We start from the raw sequence: 27,832 nt of genomic DNA, 5'->3' as shown, positions 1-27,832 counted from the left end.
CAGCAGGAATATAATCCTGCAGCAACAGGAAATGTGAATTATTATGTGGATTATAATGAATGGACATTTTTGTAAGGGTAGATACATTTTTTCTTTAAGGGAAAATCAAGTGGAAATTACAAACTTCAGAAGCCTTTTTAAACCTCAAATAGTTTTTAATTTCCTGCATTGCAGGAAAGTTCTCCTGCAACAGGGTGATCAAACAAAGACATTGTTATGCTCAACAGCCAATCAGAAGGCGTCTGACTTTTTACTTCTGTCATTTTCCTCTCTGCTTCTTCTTCTCTTGATATCTCTTGGTTCCATGTGGGACTCTGCAGGGCCATCAATTGTACTGGTCCACATAGAGAGATTTGACAGCACACTGTAAAAATAGTAGGCATTTGAATCAAATGTCTGTACTATACTACATCTCAACCAAGTTCCAACCATATTTTAACAAAGAAACAAAAATAGAACTGTTTTGGGAAACTTTATCTTTAATTGTGCTACATTTGCACTATTGTCTGACATCATCAGAGCACTTGAGTGTAAGCCCACAGTAAGATTGTGCCATCAAACCTTTAGGGCACACATTGCCTGCCCCATCAAACCTTTAGGCACACATTGCCTGCCCCATCAAACCTTTAGGGCACACATTGCCTGCCCCATCAAACCTTTGGCACACATTGCCTGCCCCATCAAACCTTTAGGGCACACATTGCCTGCCCCATCAAAACCTTTAGGGCACACATTGCCTGTCCCATCATATCTACCAATAGAATCTCAACACAAATCCAAACCAGCATGATCTGTAATTTCAAACACCACATGAATGTAGTAAGCTGCATTGTATAGACTAGTAGGAGTGCATCAAGAATGCCCTTGGTATACCAAATGAGCTGACCCAATAAGGGAAAAATAAAACTTCAATAGCATATCAATTAAAGCAATTGATCAGGACCTCATTAGAAAATAACAATGACAAATAATACATCAGTATTTGCAACCTGGCCTCAGAGCATTTTGTATGTAAATTCAAACACTCCATTTAGTGTGATATGTTACGTTTCGTATGGTATGTATTCATTTGTGAATGTCCATCATTAATTTCATATGATATGTTGCAAATTACAATTAGTGTTATACGTTACACATTTTCTAAACATACAATATGTTACGAATTTGCAAAACGTCCAATATGTTATGAATTTGCAAAGCATATTATATGTTACAAATTTTAGTTAGGTGGCTAGGTGGCTAACATTAGCTAGCTGGCTAACGTTAGTGCTGGGGTTAGGTTAAGGTTAGGGTTAAGTTTAGGAGTTAAGTTAAAGGGTTAGGGAAGGGAAGGGTTAGCTAAAGGGGTTAAGGTTAGGGTTAGAGGAAGGGTTAGCTAAAAGTAAGGTTAGGGTTCCAATGTAGTTGCAATTTAGCTAAAAAGTAGTAAGTAGTTGAAAAGTAGCCAATTAGCTAAAATGCTAAAGTTGTCCATGATGAGATTCAAACTCAAACCTTTGGGGTTGCTAGACGATCGTGTTATACGCCCATCCAACCACCCTACTTCGTTTTTGCCTTAAGTAACCATCTGGTGTCTCTGATTAAGTAAACCATTATTTGAGTGTCTCGGATTACTATGTTACGTCTAGTCTATGAGACCAGGCTGGTATTTGGTGAGATATTTTGAGAACAACCAGACTGTGTAGTACGGTAGGTGTGTGGTCATGGTGACATCCTCGGTCATATGAGGTCAACTGAATCTTGTGTACAGTGTTTGCGCCCTGATGTGCCCTTGTTGACCACGTGACCACACGAAATTCGACCCTGCTGCTGTTCGCCCACCAGCCGCACTTACGAGGAACATTCAGGAAGAGATACAACAATAATACTGTATCACTCATTTATCTTTTGTCATGAAGCCACCCGATGATTCCTAACATCAATACACAGAGGTTATTTGGATTGGGAGGGAGGGGCGAGCTGGGGAGTGTGTTTGGGGTGGGGTAAGAGGTGGGTCAGGTGGTGGTCAATGGGCATGTGATAAAAGCCTGAACAATGGGTCAGTAAAACCCCAGTGATGATTCAGGGGGATTTACCAATAAGGATCCACAGCAATGTCAGTGGGGGGGTTTGTGCTGAGGTTGCAGCCTGATGAGCCTGTGCAGCAGCCTGGTCTCATAGACTAGATGTAACATAGTAAAAGTAAATCCAGAATGCTCAAATTAGTATGAAATGTTAAGTTTGGTATGGTTACATAGGACAGATGGTTACTTAATTTACTTCAGTGTGCGAAATCAGGTCACACAGAGTGTTTCTTGGTAGTCTTAAACAAATCTACTTTGAAATGAAAGAATACACCTCACACACATGGTTATGGGCTTACAAAAAGAAGACACCTGTACCATGTCAGATATAGAGTTGAAATGTATTACATTTTGAGTTTGCATCCCAATATTACACTTTATATACATCACAGAAGACTAAAATATAACAATAAAGTTTAACATAGAAACAACACAGGATTTTCGGCTGTTTAAAAATACAAATATAAGTTAATTAATTAATGAAATTATGATAAATATTTAGAACATTCCACCCATGAGGCCAGTAGGTCATTTGACTGCAGGAAAGGGCTACAGCAAAAACGAAAGTAGGGTGGTTGGTCGGGGTGGATGGATAGGCATATAACACAAACATCTAGCAACCCAAAAGTTGCGAGTTCAAATCTCCTTACGGACAACTTGGAGAATTTTCGCTAATTAGCAACTTTTCAACTACTTAGTACTTTTAGCTACTTTGCAACTACTTACAGTGAGGGAAAAAGTATTTGATCCCCTGCTGATTTTGTACGTTTGCTCACTGACGAAGACATGATCAGTCTATAATTTTAATGGTAGGTTTATTTGAACAGTGAGAGACAGAATAACAACAAAACAATCCAGAAAAACGCATGTCAAAATGTTATAAATTGATTTGCATTTTAATGAGGGAAATAAGTATTTGACCCCTCTCAATCAGAAAGATTTCTGGCTCCCAGGTGTCTTTTGTTAACGAGGTTGAGATTAGGAGCACACACTCTTAAAGGGAGTGCCAATCTAGCTTGTTACCTGTATAAAAGACACCTGTCCACAGAAGCAATCAATCAATCAGATTCCAAACTCTCCACCATGGCCAAGACCAAAGAGCTCCCAAGGATGTCAGGGACAAGATTGTAGACCTACACTAGGCTGGAATGGGCTACAATACCATCGCCAAGCAGCTTGGTGAGAAGGTGACAACAGTTGGTGTGATTATTCGCAAATGGAAGAAACACAAAAGAACTCTCAATCTCCCCTCGGCCTGGGGCTCCATGCAAGATCTCACCTCGTGGAGTTGCAATGATCATGAAAACGGTGAGGAATCAGCCCAGAACTACACGGGAGGACCTTGTCAATGATCTCAAGGCAGCTGGGACCATAGTCACCAAGAAAACAATTGGTAACACACTACGCCGTGAAGGACTGAAATCCGCAGCGCCCGCAAGGTCCCCCTGCTCAAGAAAGCACATATACAGGCCCATCTGAAGTTTGCCAATGAACATCTGAATGATTCAGAGGAGAACTGGGTGAAAGTGTTGTGGTCAGATGAGGCCAAATCGAGCTCTTGCCATCAACTCAACTCGCCGTGTTTGGAGGAGGAGGAATGCTGCCTATGACCCCAAGAACACCATCCCCACCGTCAAACTTGGAGGTGGAAACATTGCTCTTGGGGGTGTTTTTCTGCTAAGGGGACAGGACAACTTCACCACATCAAAGGGACCGGTCAAATCTTGGGGAAAACCTCCTTCCTCAGCCAGGGCATTGAAAATGGGTTGTGGATGGTTATTCCAGCATGGCAATGACCCAAAACACACGGCACAAGGCAACAAAGGAGTGGCTCAAGAAGGAGCACATTATGGTCCTGGAGTGGCCTAGCCAGTCTGGAGACCTTAATCCCAAGAAAATCCGTGGAGGGGAGCTGAAGGTTCGAGTTGCCAAACGTCAGCCTCGAAACCTTAATGACTTGGAGAAGATCTGCAAAGAGGAGTGGGGCAAAAAATCCCTCCAGAAATGTGTGTGCAAACCTGGTGGCTAATTACAAGAAACGCTCTGACCTCTGATTGCCAAGAAGGGTTTTGCCACCAAGTACTAAGTCATGTTTTGCAGAGGGGTCAAATACTTATTTCCTCATTAAAAGCAAATCAATTTATAAAAATTTTTGACATGCATTTTCCTGGATTTTGTTGTTATTCTGTCTCTCACTGTTCAAATAAACCTACCATTAAAATTATAGACTGATCATGTCTTGTCAGTGGGAAAACTTACAAAATCAGCAGGGGATCAAATACTTTTTTCCCTCACTGTAGCATGTTAACTAACCCTTCCCCTAACCCTAACCTTAACCCTTTAACCTAACTCCTAAACCTAACCTAACCCCTAACCCTAACCCCTAGCCTAGCTAACGTTAGCCACCTAGCGGCAGGTAGCTTAGTGGTTAAGAGCGTTGTGCCAGTAACCGAAAGGTCGCTGGTTCTAATCCCCGAGCTGACTAGGGAAAAATTGTCGATGTGCCCTTGAGCAAAAAGCACAACCCTAATTGCTCCTTTAAGTCGCTCTGGATAAGAACGCTCTGCTAAATGACTAAAATGTAAATGTAGCTAGAATTCATTACATATCATCTGTTTAGTAAATTTGTAACATATTGTACATTCTTGCAAATCATAATATATTGTACATTTTGCAAATTTGTAACATCTAATACGAATTGTAATTCGTAACATTATCATATGAAATGGACGATGGACATCCACAAATTAATACATACCATACGAAACGTAACATGTCATACTAAATGGAGTGTCTCGGATTTAAGTACAGAATAATGAAATGCTCTGAGACCAGGTTGGTGCCAGGGATGGCTGAAATAACACAGTTGTTTTATACACAGAGGTGGCTGGGGACAATCAAAAACCAGGCGTGGGTCTGGTTGGCCTGGGTCTGCACAGCCCAATGTATTACCATTGCCAGCTCTGGACACTACTACCACTACCCAGCCTGCTATTCACCCAGCATGCAATGCACAGTACAGTCGAGTACATTACAGTATCCAGCGTTATAAGATGACAGGAATGGTACAATGGAACCCTCCAAGTAGCTACTTTATAGAAATACTATCAATAGTATTTAAAAGCATTGATTCTCGCCCGTCCTCTGTTTATTTGTCATCTTCCAATCCACACCAACAAATAAATGGTGAGTCTGTTAGTTAGGGGACCTAGAACTCATGGAAGATGATTGTCTGTGTTGATCCTGTCTGGAATTTTCTGCATTGTTAAATTTCCCTACGTGCATTCATGCATTTGTAGCTATTTATTTGTTTTTCTGTATTCGCAATTAAAATCATAATGTGTTACAACAATACAGTTTCATGAAAGGATTCCCTACATCCTACTTTCGTCTAATCTACCTGTATTATTAACTTATACATTTTTATTGCATTGTTTTCCTGTAAGTGCATCCTCTCACTCAATCCCTTTTAAATCTCTTTCATAAATCCCCTTTGCACACATGCACAGTACGGGTACCCTGCAGCAGGGGGAATCATTCTCAAGTGCCATAGGGTCGGATTTATGCAAACCTGCCATAGCAAAGCCTTTGCAATGTCTTTGCACATAACTAATCCCTGTGCAGTGCACTTTTACTAGGAACTAAAAGCATCTATCTGTGAAGGAATCTACTTGCTATTTTTTATTGTACCCAAAACCATTCAATTTGATCTAACTTGATGGAAAAGGTATATGCAACAGAAATGGACACATTCCAATATTTATGAGGCGCTTGTATTATTATTATTATTATTATTATTATTATTATTATTGTTGAAATCAAATGTGCTGAATTTACCATTAGAGCTGATAAGGGCTGCAGTTACCAACATTAGCCAGCAGAGGGGAGTGTCACTTGCAGTTCTGTCCAGCAGTCAGACATGGACCATGGTGTCGGTGTTACATTGGGCAGCTGCAGAGAGAGGATGAAAGAGTTGAGTGCCCCCATCAATCCTCTCTGTGTTTTCTCAAATGTTGCCCTATTCCCTATATAGTGTACTACTTTTGACCAGAGCTCTATGGGCCCTGGTCAAAATTAGTGCACTACATAGGAAATAGGGTGGCATTTTGGACGCATACTCTCTGTCGTCACTACATTTGCTGCCTCCTCTCAGATTAAAGGCCCTTTGAGTCTTGCTCTGAAGTACCTGTGTTGGCCTTGTGAAACCACTGCAGCACAGCTTCAAAAGCATATGAATCACTCCTTTCTAGCTGAGACTGAGTGGACAAAACATTAGAAACACCTTCCTAATATTGAGTTGCACCCCCTTTCAGCCCTCATAACAGCCTCAATTCATCAGCGCATGGACTCTACAAGGTGTCGAAAGCGTTGCCCACAGGGATGCTGGCCCATGTTGACTCCAATGCTTTCCACAGTTGTGTCAAGGCTGGATGTCCTTTGGGTGGTGGACCATTCTTGATACACACAGGAAACTGTTGAGCATGAAAAACAGATTACAGTGAAAATATACATTATTATTTTGTCCTGGGAAGACTTGAGAAGTGTGCTGAGTAGTAGAGGTGTGCTGAGTAGTAGAGGTGTGCTGAGTAGTAGAGGTGTGCTGAGTAGTAGAGGTGTACTGAGTAGTAGAGGTGTGCTGAGTAGTAGAGGTGTGCTGAGTAGTAGAGGTGTACTGAGTAGTAGAGGTGTACTGAGTAGTAGAGGTGTACTGAGTAGGAGAAGTGTGCTGAGTAGTAGAGGTGTGCTGAGTAGTAGAGGTGTGCTGAGTAGTAGAGGTGTACTGAGTAGTAGAGGTGTACTGAGTAGTAGAGGTGTACTGAGTAGGAGAAGTGTGCTGAGTAGTAGAGGTGTGCTGAGTAGTAGAGGTGTGCTGAGTAGTAGAGGTGTGCTGAGTAGTAGAGGTGTACTGAGTAGTAGAGGTGTGCTGAGTAGTAGAGGTGTACTGAGTAGTAGAGGTGTGGATATTGGCTATCACTAGGTCTTCTAACATCATACTCGCCTCACCTTAAAGAGGCAATCAGCAGTTGAAACTATATCAAAGAGTCCTACCCGCCCCCGTTTCATTAAAAAGCTAAAGGGATGGGGCTGGAGAAACGTAACCTCTCAAATTCATAGACAGAGCTATGTATGCAAAGACTGACCATCCATGATATCAACATTATAGTTTTAACCATGTTTTAAGGATATACAGTGTTTGTTTACAAACATTGGAATAAAACAAGCTCATATTTGTGGTTCTGATGGGGTACGACAGTTGAACTAAGCTCATGAGGCATTTCTAAGTTATATTCTTCAAGAATCAATGGGTACATATCATTAATTTATGAGTCCAAAAATGGATGTAGCAACTGCAGATTGCCCCTTAATGTTTATTATAACCTAAGACGTGTAAAATGTTCAGAAGTCTGACTCTGGTCTGATCTCATTTCAAGCTTTAATAAGATAAGTGATACGAGCAAGAGCAGTGTACGGGTTTCTCTTTTCTTTTAACTTATCTCTCTCACTGGTGAAAACAATACTGTGTTTTGAGTCTTTTTGCTCAGATTCACCGGCAGGCATTGTAAGAAGGCCCAAACACATCTGGTTTTTTATAAGTAGGCCAGTATGATTGGAGCTTGCCCAGAGGGAGACAAAAACAGAGAGGCTTTAGCAGCATGGAACCTCATACATGAAGCCTAGTGACAACTCTATTATATAAAACCTTCCCCCACTCCAATCTGATACTGACATATTCCTGTGCTGCTGCTCTAAGTTGACATCCACCACGGGCTGAAATATTTAGGTTATTCTTACAGTGCCTAATGTTGTGTAATCCTATGGGAAACATTGCCGAAATAGTGCTGGGCGTAACAATATGTTATATATTATGTCATAGCTATGGTGTTGTTTGTCACGACCGTGCAAGAAACAGTCACTAATAATTGTCAGAACCCAGAGGATGAGAGGCAGACACAGCAGTACTAGAGATGGTGGTTTAATCAAAGAACAAAATCTTCAGGCAAAGAAACTAAATCCACAAAGTCCAAAAAATAAAGCCAAGAGGACACAAAGAGGAAAACCTCCAAAAAACAAAAGAAACTCCACAAAGTGGTAAAAAAACAGCAGGGAAAAACAAACCTCAAAAGACTACTCAAACAAAACACAAGAACTAAACCAGAGAACCTCTGGAAAATCCCACCAGAGAAATATCTATAAAACAAGGCTTGGGCTGGGGGGCTGGGTGCAAACTACAAACACTGAGCAAGGAACTGAGGAACACACAGGGTTTAAATACTAACAAGGGAATGACCTACAGGTGCAAACAATAATTAGAGCAAGAAAAACAAAAGGTACAAAAAAAAGGTGCAATGGGGACATCTAGTGACCAAAACCCGAACAGTCATGGCCAAAACCTGACAGAATCCTCCTAGGAACGGCTCCTGACGTTCCTACCAGCCTTCTCAGGGTGGAGGGCCCTGAACTGACGAATGAGGTCAGGGTCCAGTATGTCCTTGGCAGGAACCCAGGAGCGCTCCTCGGGACCGTAGCCTTCCCAGTCCACCAGATACTGCCAGGACCGCTGCACCCGGCGGGAATCCAGTATCCGGTGGGACGGTATAAGCCGACTGGCCACCGATGACACGGGGCGGAGGGGGAGGTCTGCCTGCCGGGATAAGGGGAGAAAAAACAACAGGTTTTAATAAAGAAATGTGAAATGTTGGATTGATCTTAAGGGATCTGGGTAAGTGCAGGCGAAGTAACGGGATTGACTCTCCTGGCAATCTTAAAGGGACCGATGAACCTCTGGGACAGCTTGCGAGACTCCACCCGTAGTGGTAGGTTCTTAGTTGAGAGCCATACTCTGGCCGGGCTACAGGGTAGGACCGGACGGTGACCTCTGTTGGCTTGTCGTTGGTACTGCTGAGAGGAACGCAGAAGATTAAGACGTGCCTTCTTCCACGTGGCCGACAGCGTCTGATGAACCTCGAGGCTGAAGGCACTCTGACTTCTGCCTCCTGGTCCGGGAACAATAGAGGTGCATAGCCAAACTGACACTCATGCGGGGACATACCAGTGGAGGAGGAGCACAAGGTGTTGTGCGCGTAACTCGGCCCAAACAATGAAGGATGACTAAGTGGACGGGGTTGTTGGAAACCATGCATCTGAGGGTGGTTTCCAGCTCCTGATTCATCCTCTCAGTTTGGCCATTGGACTCCGGATGGTACCCTGAAGATAAACTGGCCGTGGCCCCTATGAGCTTGGCAGAAGGCCTTCCAAAACCTTGAGGCGAACTGGGGACCTCTGTCGGAAACCATATCTGCGGAATCCCAAAGACTCGAACACATGGTTAATCACCAACTCAGCTGTTTCCTTGGCAGAAGGTAATTTGGTCAAAGGAACAAACCTGCCGCCTTAGAAAACCTGTCGATGATGACTAGGATCGTAGTATTACCATGGGACGGAGGAAGGCCAGTAATAAAGTCCAACGAGATATGGGACCAGGGTCGGTGGGGAATAGATAGAGGGTGAAGGAGTCCTGAGGGCGGAGGTGAGAAGATTTGCCCTGGCAGCACACGGAACAGGCCTTGATGAAAGTGGCAACGTCTTCTTTTATGGTGGGCCACCAGAACTTACGCTGGATGAACTCCAAGGTCGGCCTACGCCCGGGTGACAGGTGAGGCGAGAGGAGTGCCCCCACCGAAGGACTTGGGACCTTGCTGCCTTGGGAACAAAACAACCGATTAGCAGGACCTCCTCCAGGGCCCGGTTCGATGGCTTGAGCTTGTTTCACGGTATCCTCCACTTGCCACGAGATCGGAGCCACGATCTTAGCGGCCGGAAGGACAGTCGTGCCAGTATCTTCTCGAATGGCAGGAGAGTAGATTCGTGACAAGGCGTCCGGTTTGAGATTCTTCGACCCGGTCTATAGGTGAGGATAAACTGAAATCGGCTGAAGAAAAGAGACCATCGAGCTTGTCTGGCGTTCAACCGCTTCGCCTGCTGGATATACTCCAGATTCTTGTGTCCGTAAGCACTTGAAACGGTTGAGAAGCCCCCTCGAGCCAGTGTCCCATTCCTTCAATGCCATCTTAACCGCTAGGAGTTCACGATCCCCACATCGTAATTCCTCTCGGCCGGGGTAAGCCGGTGAGAGAAGAAGGCGCAAGGATGAAGCTTCTTGTCTTCACCTCTGAGACAGGACAGCTCCAACCCCAACCTCTGATGCGTCTACCTCCACCACAAAAGGTTCATCCGCCGTGGTAGTGTCAGGATGGGAGCAGAGAGGATGCGCTGCTTGAGTCCTGGAAGGCCGTCTCAGCTTCTCTTCCCCACAGAAACCTTGTGTTGCCACCCTTGGTTACCGCCAGAGAGGGGCTGCCACCGAGCTGAAGTTCTTGATGAACTTGCGGTAAAAGTTGGTGAAGCCCAGGAAACGCTGAACTTCCTTAACGGACTTGGGGGTGGGCCAATCCGCTACCGCCTCTACCTTCTTGGGGTCCATCTGGACTCATCCGGGTTCCACTATAAATCCCAGGAATTGTACTCGAGAGGAATGGAATTCACACTTCTCCGGCTTAACGTACAAATGACTGTCTAGGAGGCGTTGAGCACTTGTCTGACATGCTTAGTGTGTTCTTGAAGGGAGCTCGAAAAGATGAGGATGTCATCCAAGTAAACAAACACAAAGATGTTAAGCATATCTCTAAGCACACGTTTATGAGCGCTTGGAACACAGAGCGTTGGTCAGGCCGAAGGGCATCACCGAGTATTCGTAGTGACCAGTAGGCGTGTTGAAAGCGGTCTTCCACTCGTTCCCGGGTTTGATCCGCACAAGATGGTATGCGTTCCGCAGGTCAAGCTTTAGTGAAGACAACTGCTTCCTGGAGCAGCTCAAAGGCTGTGGCCATAAGGGGGTAGCGGGTAGCGGTTACGGACGGTTATGGCATTGAGTCCCCGGTAGTCGATGCAAGGGTCGTAATCCACCGTCTTTCTTGGCCACAAAGAAAACCCTGCTCCCGCCGCGAGGTAGATGGACGCATGAGGCCTGCTGTCAGAGCGTCCTTGATGTAGGTATCCATAGCAGCTCGTTCGGGAGGAGAAAGGGAAAAGATCCGACCCCTGGGAGGGCAGGTCCCCGGCAACAGGTCGATGGTGCAATCGTAAGGTCTATGGGGTGGTAGTTTGGTGGCCTCTGTTTGCTAAATACCAGTTTGAGGTCATGGTAACACTCGGGAACTCGGGACAAGTCGATGGATTCTAGAGACTCGGAAGGAGAACTCTGGGAACTCGGGGAAGATACAAGTGGCTTGGCACGTAGGACCCCACTGCTTGATAGTGCCCACAGACCAGTCGATGGAGGGTTATGGCTGTGAAGCCAGGGATAACCAAGGACGAGAGGGAACTGGAACAGGAGATCAGATGAAAGTTCATCACTTCCTGGTGTTGGGAAACTGAAAGTCGTAAGGGGGGTAGTGGCACGAGTGACAAGTCCAGATCCCAAAGGACTTCTATCCAACGTAGTAACCTTATGGGGTCACTTAGAGGTTCAGAAGGAACGCCATTCTCCTTCGCCCAGATCCCATCCATGAAGTTACCTGCGGCTCCAGAGTCTACCAAGGCTTGAAGAGAAAACTTCGTGGTCGTCCCAGGAAAGGGTAACTGGAATGAGCAGGCGGGAGTTGGATGGATGGGAGGAGGTTATGTTTCGTTACAGTCCTCCCAGGCCTGCACGGGAGAGTGCGTTTCCCTGGAGCCCGGGACACGTGGAGCGGAAATGGCCCAGTTTGCCGCAATTAGACAGCATCGCTCCCTCATCCGGCGGCCTTCTCAGCCTGGGAGATGCGTCCAACCTGCATGGGTTCTGGTGGAGCCAGCGAGGATAAAGGTGGAGACTCGGAGCTGGAACCGATAGGAGCTAGTGAGCGGTCCATGGTTTTGTTCTCTCTCTCTCAGACGCTGGTCTATGCGTGAAGCCAACTTGATAAGGGACTCGAGGTTGTCCGGTGGTTCCCGAGTGGCCAGTTCATCTTGGACGGTGTCAGAAAGACCCTTCAAAAACACACTGTGAGCGCCTCGTCGTTCCAGCCACTTGCTGCTGCCACAGTGCGGAACTGGATGGCATAGTCCGTCACGCTGCGCCCGACCTTGGCGGAGAGTCAGGAAGCTGTTTGGCTGAGTCAGGGCCGTTGGTAGGACCTTGAAACACTCGCTTGAATTCTTCAGCAAAGGTAGAGTAGCTGGCACAGCAGGGACTTTGGGCATCCCACACAGCAGTAGCCCAGGCTAGGCCTTTTCCGACAGCAGGGTGATGATATATGCTATCTTGGACCGGTCGGTGGGAAACGACGATGGTTGCAGCTCAAAGGAGAGAGAACATTGGGTGAAAAAACCCCTTACAAACACTGGATCCCCTGAGAACCGTTGGGGAGGCGGCAGACGAGGTTCAGCCAGGGGATTAACTGCCAGGGGCCCTTGAATCGGATGAACTGGAGCAGAAGCGGTTGCCGGGGAAAGTCGATCCGAAATCTGCTTTATGGAAGTCAGCATCTCTGACAGAAGTTGAGAATGTCTAGCCATTAAGGGCCTCTTGCTGAACCAGAGCAGCCTCGTGGCGTTGGACAGTCCCCCCATGGTGGGACAGCATGGAAAAAAGATCCTGGTACTGGCTGCCTCTGGTTTCATAATAATGGCTCAGTGTTTCTGTCACGACCCGGTGCAAGAAACAGTCACTAATAATTGTCAGAACCCAGAGGATGGAGGCAGACACAGCAGTACTAGAGATGGTGGTTTAATCAAAGAACAACATCTTCAGGCAAAGAAACTAAATCCACAAAGTCCAAAAAATAAAGCCAAGAGGCACAAAGAGGAAAACCTCCAAAAAACAAAGAAACTCCACAAAGTGGTAAAAAACAGCAGGGAAAAACAAACCTCAAAAGACTACTCAAACAAAACACAAGAACTAAACCAGAGAACCTCTGGAAAATCCCACCAGAGAAATATCTATATAAAACAAGGCTTGGGCTGGGGCTGGGTGCTAACTACAAACACTGAGCAAGGAACTGAGGAACACACAGGGTTTAAATACTAACAAGGGAATGACCTACAGGTGCAAACAATAATTAGAGCAAGAAAAACAAAAGGTACAAAAAAGGTGCAATGGGGACATCTAGTGACCAAAACCCGAACAGTCATGGCCAAAACCTGAGAGTTGTTAGCCTGGTTATGTCATGTTTTGTCATCTTGCACTTTTGGCTTCATTTTACGCAACAGGGTTTGGGTCAGTTGGAAATGTTCAATTCATCCGACTGAAGCCATGTTGCGCAATATCACTTAATGTCCTCATGTTATGTTTGTGGTGTGGGAATGTTTACTTTGTTGTGATATTGTTAGCTAATCAGACTAGTGGCAGAGAGAGGGGGGAGAGAGAGGGGAGAGAGAGACAGTGAGAGAGAGAGAGAGAGAGAGAGAGAGAGAGAGAGAGAGAGAGAGAGAGAGAGAGAGGGAAATAGAGATAGGGAAATAGAGATAGGGAAATAGAGAGAGAGAGAGAGAGAGAGAGAGAGAGATGGGAGAAAGGGAGGACTGCAGAAGGAGAGACAGAGGTAGAGAGAGAGACAGAAGGAGATACAGAGAGAGAGAGAGAGAGAGAGAGAGAGAGAGAGAGAGAGAGAGAGAGAGAGAGAGAGAGAGAGAGGAGAGAGGAGAGGGGAGAGAGAGACACAGAGAGAGGGAGAGACAGAGGGAGAGAGAGAGAGAGAGAGAGAGAGAGAGAGAGAGAGAGAGAGAGAGAGGGAGAAAGGGAGGACTGCATGGGGAGGCATCTGAGGAACAATGATCACTCTGTACTGTAGCCACTACACAACTCAGCAGTGTTACAGAGAGAGTCAATGTCATAAGACAAGCTCTGTTGATGCCTCTACTGGATGTTTTTAATCCACTTCTGCCCCTGTGGCACTCTGCCAGCCAAACACAGTCCTCTGTTCATCTATCTTTTACTGCATGTTGTTCCTTGGTAGAGAGGAACACTCTGCCAGCCAAACACACTATAATCAGTCCTCTGTTCATCTATCTTTTACACCATGTTTTTCATTGATAGAGCGTTAGAGATTGTTCAATAAAAAAAGAAATACATTATGAACACATTGATATTTCTAGTCCTCCTTGACAATATCACTCCAACGAGCTGTAATCACATTGTATTTGTTTTCTTTAAAGTGTCTGATTGAACGTTTGATTGAGCCTGCCTTGAGTGCCAGATGGGTGGGCTTTGCACTTTGGGTTTATTCCATTGGTTCCATTGTGTCTAGAAAGCTCAATCAAGCACAACTAAACTATTAGAAAGAAACGGTGCTGTTCTGTTTGCGAACAACAGATGTAGGATCTTAATTTGATCCAGTTTGCTACAGCAGGAAAAGAATCCTGCAGCAACAGACATTTTGAATTATTATGTGGATTATAATTAATGGACATTTTTGTAGGGGTTGATACATTTTATGTGAGGGAAAATCAAGTCTGAAATTTCAAAGTGGAAATTACAAAATTCAGAAGCCTTTCGAAACCTCAAATGCACTACAAGTTTAAAAAGTCCTGCATTGCAGGAAAGTTCTCCTGCAAGGGTGATCAAATTAAGATCCAACATCTGTACGTGACTCATTCCGGCCGTGGACTGACCTCCCCAGAGGTTACACTGGTACTGATTGCCCTTCAGTTGATTCCATTTCATACTTTGATTCTATCTTAAAATAATCGCATTCTTCTAGAAGGCCTTTGATATAGTAATCTAATCGCCATACAGGATGTAATATTGTCATTTATAACGTCAAGAAGGACAAGAAAAGTCCCAATAAACTCATTACTGTGTGTGTGTGTGTGTGTGTGTGTGTGTGCAAGCGCTTGCATGTGCGCATGCGTTCGCGTGCATGTGTGTGTGTGTGTGTGTGTGTGTGTGTGTGTGTGTGTGTGTGTACTAGCCCAGGAGAGATGTAAACAAGAGCATTGGGTAATCAGTGACAGAGGGGTCTAACAATACTGACCTCAGAGGACAGAATGGAAATATTCAGTTAGTTTTATCTCTGTTATCTCACAGACCTAAGCTAATCAAGCACGTACTGCAAGCTCAGCCTATAAACTGCAGTCTATAACTCAGTGCTACCTGAATGAACGGTCCTTGTGCAGAGCAGAACATGCCAGTCAGCAACATACTGTACCAGGAAACATGCCAGCAAAGACTTGTCTTTTGGACTGGATTTCTTCAGCCATAATCAACAGTGAAATCTATCCTTCAAGGCTTAGTCTGATTTTGTATCTATGCTGGCACTTTTGGTTCCCGATATAGCTCGTAAATTATTTCCAGGTATCTTAAAGAGGTGAACACATTATTCTGACTAAGGGCAAAGCAGCTGGGGCACCTCACCGTTCTCCACGGCCAATAAGGTTTCTGAGCGCATTTCCTTGACTAATCAGAAGTCCTGTGAGGGTAGTGAGAGGCCAGAGGGAGTGGTGGTCTGGAGATGAGACTCAAGGTCTCAGGGAGGTCACAGAGAAGTCACAGGGAGGTCACAGGAGGTCACAGAGAAGTCACAGGGAGGTCACAGGAGGTCAGGGGAGGTCACAGGGAGGTCACAGAGAAGTCACAGGGAGGTCACAGGGAGGTCACAGAGAAGTCACAGGGAGGTCAAGCAGAGAAGTCACAGGGAGGTGTCTGTGATAGAGCTACTGAGATAACCATGCTCAGACAGGTGGGGAGCTACACTGGGGTGTGGAGAAAACAGTAGGTTTTTAGCTGCTACACTGGGGATGAGTAACTTTGCCTGCATGATCCAGCTGCGAGACACTTTATCAAGTGTTCTCGGACGTGGGTCGTGCGTCAAATTCTTGAAAACAGAACCAGAGCGTAATTTTAAGATGAGCAGCGACAGACTCTCGTGGAGCCGCACTGCTTGAGCCCAGGATTCATTCGAATTAATAGGAAAGTCTGACGCTCGCCAAAGGTTACTATAGTGACTCACACCTGGATAGTCTTATCAACAGAAAAAAATGCTTTATTTTATTTTTACTATTTTCTACATTGTAGAATAATAGTGAAGACATCAAACTATGAAATAACACATATGGAATCATGTAGTAACCAAAAAAAGTGTTAAACAAATCAAAATATATTTTATATTTGAGATTCTTCAAAGTAGCCACCCTTTGCATTGATGACAGCTTTGCACACTCTTGACATTCTCTCAACCAGCTTCATGAGGTAGTCACCTGGAATGCATTTCAATTAACAGGTGTGCCTTCTTAAAAGTTAATTTGTGGGATTTATTTCCTTCTTAATGCGTTTGAGCCACTCAGTTGTGTTGTGACAAGGTAGGGGGTATACAGAAGATAGCCCTATTTGGTAAAAGACTAAGTCCATATTATGGAAAGAACAGCTCAAATAATCAAAGAGAAACGATAGTCCATCATTACTTTAAGACATGAAGGTCAGTTAATACAGAACATTTCAAGAACTTTTAAAGTTTCTTCAAGTGCAGTCGCAAAAACCATCAAGCTCTATGATGAAACTGGCTCTCATGAGGACCACCACAGGAATGGAAGAGTTACCTCTGCTGCAGAGGATAAGTTCATTAGAGTTACCAGCCTCAGAAATTGCAGCCCAAATAAATGCTTCACATCTCAACATCAACTGTTCAGAGGGGACTGTGTGAATCAGGCCTTCATGGTTGAATTGCTGCAAAGAAACCACTACTAAAGGACACCAATAATAAGAAGAGACCTGCTTGGGCCAAGAAACATGAGCAATGGACATTAGACCGGTGGAAATGTGTCCTTTGATCTGGAGTCCAATTTGGAGATTTTTGGTTCCAACCGCCGGTATTTGTGAGACGCGGTGTGGGTGAACGGATTATCTCTGCATGTGTAGTTCCCACTGTAAAGCATGGAGGAGGAGGTGTTATGGTGTGGGGTGCTTTGCTGGTGACACTGTCTGTGATTTATTTAGAATTCAAGGCACACTTAACCAGCATGGCTACCACAGCATTCTGCAGCGATACGCCATCCCATCTGGTTTGGGCTTAGTTGGACTATCATTTGTTTTCACAGGAAAATGACAAAACACACTTCCAGGCTGTGTAAGGGCTATTTTACCAAGAAGGAGTGATGGAGTGCTGCATCAGATGACCTGGCCACAATCCCCTGACCTCAACCCAATTGAGATGGTTTGGGATGAGTCGGATGGCAGAGTGAAGGAAAAGCAGCCAACAAGTGCTCAGCATATGTGGGAACTCCTTCAAGACTGTTGGAAAAGCATTCCTTATGAAGCTGGTTGAGAGAATGTCAAGAGTGTGCAAAGCTGTCATCAAGGCAAAGGGTGGCTATTTGAAGAATCTCAAATATAAAAATGTATTTTGATTTGTTTAACACTTTTTTGGTTACTACATGATTCCATATTTATTATTTCATAGTTTTGATGTCTTCCTATTATTCTACAATGTAGAAAATAGTTTAAAAATAAATAAAAATAAAAACTGGAATGAGTAGGTGTGTCCAAACTTTTGACTGGTACTGTATATCTATTATCAAGGTCATTATCCTGGTCATTATCCTATATGGCAGTGTTTTTTCTCTAGTGACCCCTCCAGCCTCTTAAACAGGCCTGCTGTGTAGTGGTGTGTATGTGTATTATGTATGCAGCGAAATGAATTGCCTCAATGTGAATTTGAAAGATTTTCTGATCTAATCTAATTTAATCTCCATTTATTTCTTCACTGTGTTGCGGGAGGGATAGGAGACGAGTGCAAGGGAGAGGAGGGGGTTGAGCTCTGTGCAGTGGGCACCATCACGCCCCAGTTAGCGCCACTCTCACCATGCATGCGGGAAGAGCGATCGCCTGGGCACTTCACCCTGGCAGCTGGCCTATTTTAAGAACAGCGTCTGCCCAATCGGCCAGCGTTAAGACTGGGACACTGAACACGAGAGCCGGGGTGTGAATCCCAGATACCACCACAAAAACATGTCCGTAACATTTAGCTAACAGTAGTAGTAGTTGTAGCAGTAGTAGGACACATTCTGAAAGTGACAACACTCCACAGTAGATACACTCCACAGTAGATCCAATCCAGAGTAGATCCAATCCACAGTAGATCCAATCCACGGCGTGTTGCTTTTACTAGGAATTATGTGCATTTTAACCCCTCGTTCAGATCTAAAAATGGATGGTCTTGAGGTTGCATGGGTAGATATACTCCTTCCTAAATGTTGTCCTATACTTGTTGGTGTGCTATCGGCCTCCTAAGCAGAATACTTTGCTGTGATCACAATGTATTTGCTGATAGGGAATGTATTCTGCTTGGCGATTTTAATACAAATGTGCAGTTATCACCCAAGAAAAGTACACTAGTAAATGCCCTGTATACATTTAATCAGTTATTTGGACTGAAACAACTGATTGTTGAGCCAACCCGGTGTGTAATGACATTAAATCAACTTTGGATTTGATTATTGTATCAGACCAAGAGAACATCTGTCAGTCAGGAGTCTTAAATATTGTTTTTAGTGATCTATGAAACAATACTGGCTCCAGGCCATCTATAAATCACTGCTAGGCAAATCCCGCCTTATCTTAGCTCATTGGTCACCATAGCAACACCCACCCGTAGTATGCGCTCCAGCAGGTATATCTCACTGGTCATCCCCAAAGCCAACACCTCCTTTGGCCGCCATTCCTTCCAGTTCTCTGCTGCCAATGACTGGAACAAATTGCAAAAATCTCTGAAGCTGGAGACACTTATCTCCCTCACTAACTTTAAGCATCAGTTGTCAGAGCACCTTACCGATCACTGCACCTGTACACAGCCCATCTGAAATTAGCCCGTCAACTACCTCATCCTTATATTGTTATTTATTTTGCTAATTTGTACCCCAGTTTCTCTATTTGCACATCATCTCTTGCACATCTATCATTCCAGTGTTAATACTAATTGTAATTATTTTTGCACTATAGCCTATTTATTGCCTTACCTCCATAACTTGCTACATTTGCACACACTGTATATATACTTATTTCTGTTGTATTTTTGACTTTGTTTTGTTTTTACCCCATATGTAACTCTGTGTTGTTGTTTTTATCGCACTGCTTTGCTTTATCTTGGCCAGGTCGCAGTTGTAAATGAGAACTTGTTCTCAACTGGCTACCTGATTAAATAAAGGTGAAATTAAAAATAAATTTAAAAAATACTCAAAGGAACGTTTTGTAGAAGTACTTGGAATTTTGAATTGGTCTCATGTACTAAACTGTGATGATGTTGATCAAACTTGGTATCTTTTTAAAGATCTGTTTCTGTCTGCACTTGACTCTCTGGCTCCAATTAAACAAATTCGACCTCATAAGGAAAAGGGATCTCTACCTGGCCAAATTCAGAAGGACAAATCTACAACAAGATTATGATGGTTATATTAACTGTAGAAACCAGGCAAGATACAAAATGGATAAGGCCAAATCCCAACATTACATAGACGCTGTTAATGACAACTTACATAAGTCTCGTAAACTGTGGAATAGTTTAAAGGACATTGGCTGAAAAACTCCCCCATAAAGTAGAATCCTATAGTATTGGCCTGGATATTGATGATGTTTATGCTATGACCAGGCAAAGGTTGCAAATTATTTTATAATTATTTTTTTTTCCACGATAGGCCTCATCTCTGGTTAAGAAGTTACCGACTGCTCTGGACACTATGACCAGTCTTTCATTAACAACTTTTACCAACAAAGGTATCACAAATTATTTGTTTGAGCTGTGCATGGTAACAGAGGACAACGTTTCCAATCTACTATGCTTAATGAGCACAAACAAAGAAACTGGGCTGGATAACCTTGCTGCAAGATTCATAAAGGATAGTGCTTGTGTCACTGCTAAAATGATAACGCATATTGTAAACATTTCTACTTGTAGTGGTACATTTCCCAATGATCTCAAAACAACCCTAGAGGTTCCCACACAAGAAGAGAGCAGTAAAACAAATGTAGAGGAAATTACAGGCCTGTGTCGATCCTCAGCACCTTATCCAAAGTTGTTGAGAGATTCGCTCCTAATCAACTTGAGGGATACCTCTAAGCACAAACTCTTTATGAACTCCAACCTGGTTTAGAACAGCTATTCCACTGATACTTGTTATCCACCTTTTTGACCACATCAAGCAGAAAGTGAGAAGGGGAACTATACAGTCGTGGTCAAAAGTTTTGAGAATGACACAAGTATTGAAGTCTTCACAAAGTTTGCTGCTTCAGTGTTTTTAAATATTTTTAGTTAGATGTTACTATGGTATACTTAAGTATAATTACAAGCATTCCATAAGTGTCAAAGGCTTTTATTGACAATTACATTAAGTTTATGCAAAGAGTCAATATTTGGCAGTGTTGAGCCCATTCTTGCATAATCAATGCTTGGAGTTTGTCAGAATTTGTGGGTTTTGTTTGTCCACCCGCCTCTTGAGGATTGACCACAAGTTCTCAAATGGGATTAAGGTCTGGGGGAGTTTCCTGGCCATGGACCCAAGATGTCGATGTTTTGTTCCCGAGCCACTTAGTTATCACTTTTGCCCCTTATGGCAAGGTGCTCCATCATGCTGGAAAAGGCATTGTTCGTCACCAAACTGTTCTTGGATGGTTGGGAGAAGTTGCTCTCGGAGGATGTGTTGGTACCATTCTTTATTCATGGCTGTGTTCTTAGGCAAAATTGTGAGTGAGCCCACTCCCTTGGCTGAGAAGCAACCCCCACATGAATGGTCTCAGGATGCTTTACTGTTGGCATGACACAGGACTGATGGTAGCACTCACCTTGTCTTCTCCGGACAAGCTTTTTTCCGGATGCCCCATACAATCGGAAAGGGGATTCATCAGAGAAAATTACTTTACCCCAGTCCTCAGCAGTCCAATCCCTGTACCTTTTGCAGAATATCAGTCTGTCCCTGGTGTTTTTTCTGGAGAGAAGTAGCAGGCCATCCTCCAAAAGTCTTCGCCTCACTGTGCATGCAGATGCACTCACACCTACCTGCTCCCATTCCTGAGCAAGCTCTGCACTGGTGGTGCCCTGATCCCGCAGCTGAATCAACTTTAGGAGACGGTCCTGGCACTTGCTGGACTTTCTTGGGCGCCCTGAAGCCTTCTTCACAACAATTGAACCTCTCTTCTTGAAGTTCTTGATGATCCGATAAATGGTTGATTTAGGTGCAATCTTACTAGCAGCAATATCCTTGCCTGTGAAGCCCTTTTTGTGCAAAGCAATGATGACGGCACGTGTTTCTGCATGCAACCATGGTTAACAGAGGAAGAACAATGATTTCAAGCACCACCCTCCTTTTAAAGCTTCCAGTCTGTTATTCTAACTCAATCAGCATGACAGAGTGATCTCCAGCCTTGTCCTCGTCAACACTCTCACCTGTGTTAACAGAGAATCACTGACATGATGTCAGCTGGTCCTTTTGTGGCAGTGCTGAAATTCAGTGGAAATGTTTTTTGCGGATTAAGTTCATTTTCATGGCAAAGAGGGACTTTGCAATTAATTGCAATTCATCTGATCACTCTTCATAACATTCTGGAGTATCTGCAAATTGCCATCATAAAAACTGAGGCAGCAGACTTTGTGAAAATTAATATTTGTGTCATTCTCAAAACATTTGGCCACGACTGTACAGGTATGGTCATGTTAGACTTGCAGAAAGTTTTGACACTGTGGACCATGATATTCTCCTGATGAAATTAAAAGGCATGGGTCTAAATGATGCAGCAGCGAATTGGTTTAGGTCTTATCTGACCAACAGAACACAAGTATGTAATGTTGGTGATGTTCTGTCAGAGGCCAAAGAAATATCCTGTGGAGTACCGCAGGGATCAATTTTAGGGCCTCTCTTATTTCTTATATACGTTAATGATATGCCCGATACAGTAAAGTGCAAACTCCTGCTTTATGCTGATGACTCAGCCATACTGCTATCAGGGAAGGATACAGTTTACATAGAGGAGACCCTGAGTAAGGAATTGCATTTTGTTAGAGATTGGAAAACTGACAACAAATTGTTGCTACATTTGGGAAAAACTGAATCGATTTTGTTTGGAACAAAACGTAGATTGCTTGGGCTGACAAGATAAAAGGTAAACTGTGCAGGCAAGGAGATTGAATCTAAAACAAGTGTAACTTACCTTGGTGTGTCCCTAGATCAAACCCTTCCTTCTGGAGACCTGATTGCTGCTAAAATGCTTTCTAAAATGGCAAACAAATTGAAATTGTTATATCTTATCACTAGATATTTTAACATCAAAGTTAAGAAGCTGCTTGTCTCAACCTTGATTCAGTGTCATTTTGATTATGCTCTGCTTGGTATAGTGGGCTATCAGAAAAGCTGAAAAAGAGAATGCAGGTGATGCAACATAATGTTATCAGGTATATGCTGAATGTTCCCCCTAGGACCCATAGGGGTACAGGAGTTCCGGGAGGTGGGCTTGTTGCCTTTGGAGTCCAGAGTGGACCAACTAAACTTAATCATATGTTTGACATCTTAAATGATTGTGCCCCCAGGTTATATGAAAAACCACATTGATATGGTCTATAACCAACACAGTACCAGAGCTACAATACCAGAGCTAGTTCATGTCTTGTAAAATCCCAAGAGTAAACAGTACTGCCGGGAATGTTTTTCTATACAGGCATTTGTCTACGGAATAGCCTCCCTTGGAGATCAAGCAAAGAAAAGTAGAAATAGCAGGCAAAGGTTTTCATTTGTACAAGGTTGTCTAAGTGAGAGAAACCACTCCACTGCCCCTTGTGCCCCCTACTGCTGGTCATGTGTATTTACATTTTAGTCATTTAGCAGACACTCTTATCCAGAGCGACTTACAGGTAGTGAGTGCATACATTATTATTTTTTTATATTTTTTTCATACTGGCCCCCCGTGGGAATCGAACCCACAAACCTGGCGTTGCAAACGCCATGCTCTACCAACTGAGCTACAACCCTGCCGGCCATTCCCTCCCATACCCTGGGCCAATTGTGCGCCGCCCCATGGGTCTCCCAGTCGCGGCCGGCTACGACAGAGCCTGGATTCGAACCAGGATCTCTAGTGGCACAGCTAGCACTGCGATGCAGTGCCTTAGACCACTGCGTCACTCGGGAGACCTTATTTATTTGAATGATAAGCATGCTGTGCAATGAATAGATTGTTTTAATGTGAAATTAATATAGTTCGTTTTAAGGTTAGGGGAAAGTGCAGTGTCAATATAAATGAATGTATTTATGGTTGTTTGTCATTTTGTCTTGCCTTTTAATCATTATATGTGTTATTGTTTTTACCATGGAGGACCACTTTGGAAACAAACGTTTTTAATCAATACTTTCAAGTGATATCCTCTGGGTCCACATTGTACATTCTGTTGTATATGTCTGTAACCCAAAATAAATTCAATTCAATTCAGAGTATATCCAATTCAGAGTAGATCTAATTCAGAGTAGATCCAATCCGAGTAGATCCAATCCAAAGTAGATCCAATCCAGAGTAGATCCAATCCAGAGTAGATCCAATCCCGAGTAGATCCAATCCCGAGTAGATACACCACAGTAGATCCAGAGTTAGATATGATTCTCATACTATCAGTCAGGTCACCTGTGATACAAGTCAGTATTAGACGTCCATCCTTGTCTGAGGACGTCGGGAGATGACGTGAAACCGGCCACTAGGGGCAACAGTGAGCCTGTTACTTTGAAGTAGGTTTCGGTTTTGCTAGGCCATTGTGGACAGGGATGGATTTAAGCATCTGCCTCCATTTCCGAAGGTTGCAAGTTTGAATCCAGCGATAGAAAGTTGTTTTTGATATTTTTGTTTTAAGCCTATACCAAACATTAACCATTCAGAGTTAATGCCTAACCTTAAGAATTTGGAGTTAATGCCTGAACTTAATCCTAACCTTACAAATTCAGAGTTAATGCCTAAACTTAACCTTAAACACTTCGACATTTGATATTTGGAACAAGATAGAAATTTGACGTTTCAGAAACATGGATGAACGTCTAATTCTGACGTGACACTGTGAGCTGGTAGCATATTATAGCCCATATTCCAGTCCATCACGTGGATTATCACAGGAGAGTTCACCATCGTTTGCCCAGGCCCAACTTTTAAACCTTCTATCTCTTCTACAATCCTGTCCAGATTGTAGAATTACAAGTGGCAGCGACCTCCTCTCTTTGCACAGAGGACAATTGGATCTTACAAACGTGTTTAACGCTGCATGTCTTTGCTCCAACATTATGAATCGTTTTGACTTTGGCTGAAATGACTGTTGAAAACATATGCCTTAGCTTCTAGAACGTTCTCACATGGAATGGCGTACTGTATAGAGTCGAAGTAGGTCATCAAAGGAGTGCCTACACACACAATAGGCATGGGCATGTGACAGGGTCTCTATAGTCTACACACACACTCACACACACATTCTTATGAGTAATACATGCACTAACCTTATTTGAGCTGTGACTAAAATAAAAATAGATCCAACTGAACAGCAAGCAGAAAACGATAAGCCTAGAAGCCTAAAGGTCTATAAATACAGGGAGGCTAATGGAGTACAGTTTGATTCCTGACTCCAACTGAGGAAGATCAGTCAGAGCGTGGGATCTTGGCCCTATGAGTCAGGCTAAAACGCAGTGCACGGTCCTGCAACACTTTCATTATATGACCTGAAGACATGCTCATTGAGTACAAGCTTTCATTACAGTATATGAACTGAAGATATGCTTACAGAGTACAGGCTTTCATTATATGACCTGAAGATATGCTCACAGAGTACAAGCTTTCATTATATGACCTGAAGATATGCTCACAGAGTACAGGCTTTCATTTTCACTGTGTGCGTGTCATACATCGTTAGTCCTCAGAGATTCCACGCACTGGGAGAAGTTCACTCTGAGGAGCGAGTGAACGGAAATGGCCTGTTGTTGAAGCTATAATTGACTTTACCTGAGTTGCCAGGGTTTCTTTGTTTGTGTGTTCCTCCTCCTCCATCATCCTCCTCTCATTCTACATCTCTCTCCCTTAACCGTCTGTTGCAAAAATATTTCATTTGTTTGATTGGGATCCCCCAAGGCACAGTGCTCAGCTCCATTTCTTCCTAAAAATTATTGTCCTACTTGTTTCTGCCCACACAACAACATAATTAATAGGAGAGTAGCATTTACATAAAGGGGATGCGTCTGTGACAAAACAGCTCAATGTTGTCCTAAAAAATGCCAAGACAACCAAAATAGATCCAACACCAGCTGCAGAGAGAGAGCTAAACACAGATAGGTAGCTAAGGCTGCAGTGTTCTTTTGGCTCCATGCCTGCAGCTTCATGTTTTTATATAAGAGCCAATCAGCCATGGTTCTGGCATATGGAGAACGTAGAGTGAATCTGACTCAGAAACCTGGGTTGTGTTCCCCTCAGCATGGGAGGGACTAGCTGAACTTGTCCAATAAGAAACTCTTGTTTTTGTTTTCCGTTGCAAAACCTTTTTGCTTCGTTTTTGCACTAATGAATACGACCCTGCTGCACTCTGCTCTTTCATATTATACATCATTACAACACTGCAATGTAAACTGCTCAACTCACAGTGTTATTCAAGCATAGCGCATGATCCTCTGTTATGTCAAAAGGTAAAATGTCTGGGAGGCAGTTGTGGTATTACTAAAGTAGGAAACGTTTGATTTGGTTCTGGGTATGTTTTCAACAGTAGAGAATATTTCCTCATGGATAGAAACATACCTTTTTCAGACTATCTTTTCTATCTTGTTGGATATTACTAGTTTACCTTTATTTGGCTTTAGTTTTCTTTTAGCTTTTAATTTGATGATTAGTGATAATCCCCACAGATGATATTCACAACAGCCAGGCTCAAAATAGTCACTGGCCCAGGTAATAATGGTCTTCAGCTGATTGGTTCAACTGACAGGTTGTCACATGGGTTCTAGCACTAACTGTATAGTTATGGAAACGGTTGCCCTCCTTTGCATAGAGAAGGATCTTATAGATTTGATTAATGTTGATCAACATTTTGCCTTTTGCTGAAACGACCCTTTCTTTTGTAGAACAAACACAATGTAGAGAGAAGTGGTTCATTATCGTTGCTGCTATTACCTAATCAGTAGCCCAATTTCATAATTTAGGAATTTATTCACTCTAATCGTCACAATCATGCCTCTTCCTCTCCCTTGCTCTCTAATGGACAGTTCTGTCTGTTGCTCCACCTATGATATCAGTCAGCCAGTCAGCCAGTCAGTCAGCCAGTCAGCCAGTCAGCCAGTCAGCCAGTCAGCCAGTCAGTCAGTCGGTCAGTCAGTCAGTCAGCCAGTCAGCCAGTCATTCAGTTAGCCAGTCATTCAGTCAGCCAGCCAGTCAGTCAGTCAGTCAGTCAGTTAAACATTAGGGCCTCGCTCATAACAAAATATACCCACAATTGAAAACATACCTGAATATACAAAGCTACCTGAAATATTACAGAAAACCCATATGTGATCAGTAACTCCATCCACACTCAGTCAGGCTGGTTGCCTTTCTTCACTATTGTTGTTTACATTACAATGACAAGATGAAGTGATACTGTGTATGAGTTGATGCAATCACTGTGTCACAATGGATATAGGATATAAGATGATGGATTAATACAATGGATATAAGATATAAGAGGATGAATACCATGGATATAGGATATAAGAGGATGGATAAATACAATGGATATTTGATTAAGTAGGACAACACAGGCCATTGTCCCTGATAGGTTTCTAAGTGGACGTGATGAGTACCTGATAGGTTCATAAATGGACGTGATGTGTCCCTAGTAGGTTTATAAGGGGACGTGATGTGTCCCTGATAGGTTTACAAGTGGACGTGATGAGATTTTTGATGTAGATCTCTTTTAAGCAGTCCAATTTCTGAACGTAATACAAACTTCTGTGAAAACCGACAATAATGTACTATCTAATCCTGGGGTTCTTAAACTTTTTTCAGCTCGAGACCCAAATGAGAAATTGACCATCCTCCCGTGACCGAAATCGTCCTCCAACGACCCCAATAAGAAGAAATAGTGTGCTATTATAGATGTATTCTCAAAACATGCGACCCACCTCTCACATGCCCAGGGCCCACTTTGGGTCCCGACCCATAGTTTAAGAAACCCTGATTCTAATCTAATCTCCCCAGTCTATACATACAGTATGAGTGCTTGTATCTGGCAGCAATGTACTGTAAGTCATCTGGCTCATGACATAATCAAAAGCTTTCACACACACTTCACTTTAATTCATTGGTTCTTTCACCCCCCTCCTCTCCCCTGTAACTATTCCTTAAGTTGTTGCTGTAAATGAGAATGTGCTCTCAGTTAACTTACCCGGTAAAGTAAGGGTTAAATTAAACCGATACAGTAGTTTCCTTTCCCACAATCCTCTATTCTCTTTACTTATATCACAGCCTCTTGTATTTCCACTTTAGCTAAATCATTACACACTCTTTTCCTGCTTCCCTCAACACACAAATAAGCAGTGCAAGCCCAAGCATCGATCCACACACTGGTGGGTCATTTATCATGCAATGACTTCCACAGTACAACTTTAAGAAACAGTCCTGCAGTGAGTGAGCGCATTTGTATGAAAAAAACAGCACTCACACATATGTACATCTAGCAGCACTGGAATGTGTCCTCAGTGATATTTTCCAAAGCCTGGCTGAATAGAGGATGATGCTGCTGATGATGGTGACATGGAACCCACTTCAA

The 27,832-nt window shown here is 43.4% G+C and overlaps 1 long non-coding RNA gene across 1 annotated transcript; it reads right to left on the bottom strand.

Annotated features, from left to right (window-relative positions):
* Positions 1-293: 293 nt before the first annotated feature.
* Positions 294-27,832, bottom strand: LOC123481682. The gene is made up of 3 exons (XR_006657232.1): positions 27,725-27,832; positions 5,901-6,014; positions 294-364 (listed from the first exon to the last, which is right to left on the bottom strand). It is a non-coding gene; the product is annotated as an uncharacterized LOC123481682 (long non-coding RNA).

This window comes from Coregonus clupeaformis, chromosome 23 (genome assembly GCF_020615455.1).
Source record: "Coregonus clupeaformis isolate EN_2021a chromosome 23, ASM2061545v1, whole genome shotgun sequence".
Classification (NCBI taxonomy): domain Eukaryota; kingdom Metazoa; phylum Chordata; class Actinopteri; order Salmoniformes; family Salmonidae; genus Coregonus; species Coregonus clupeaformis.
The sequence above is the reverse complement of the archived record's forward strand: the minus strand, read 5'-3'. Positions and strand labels throughout refer to the sequence as shown.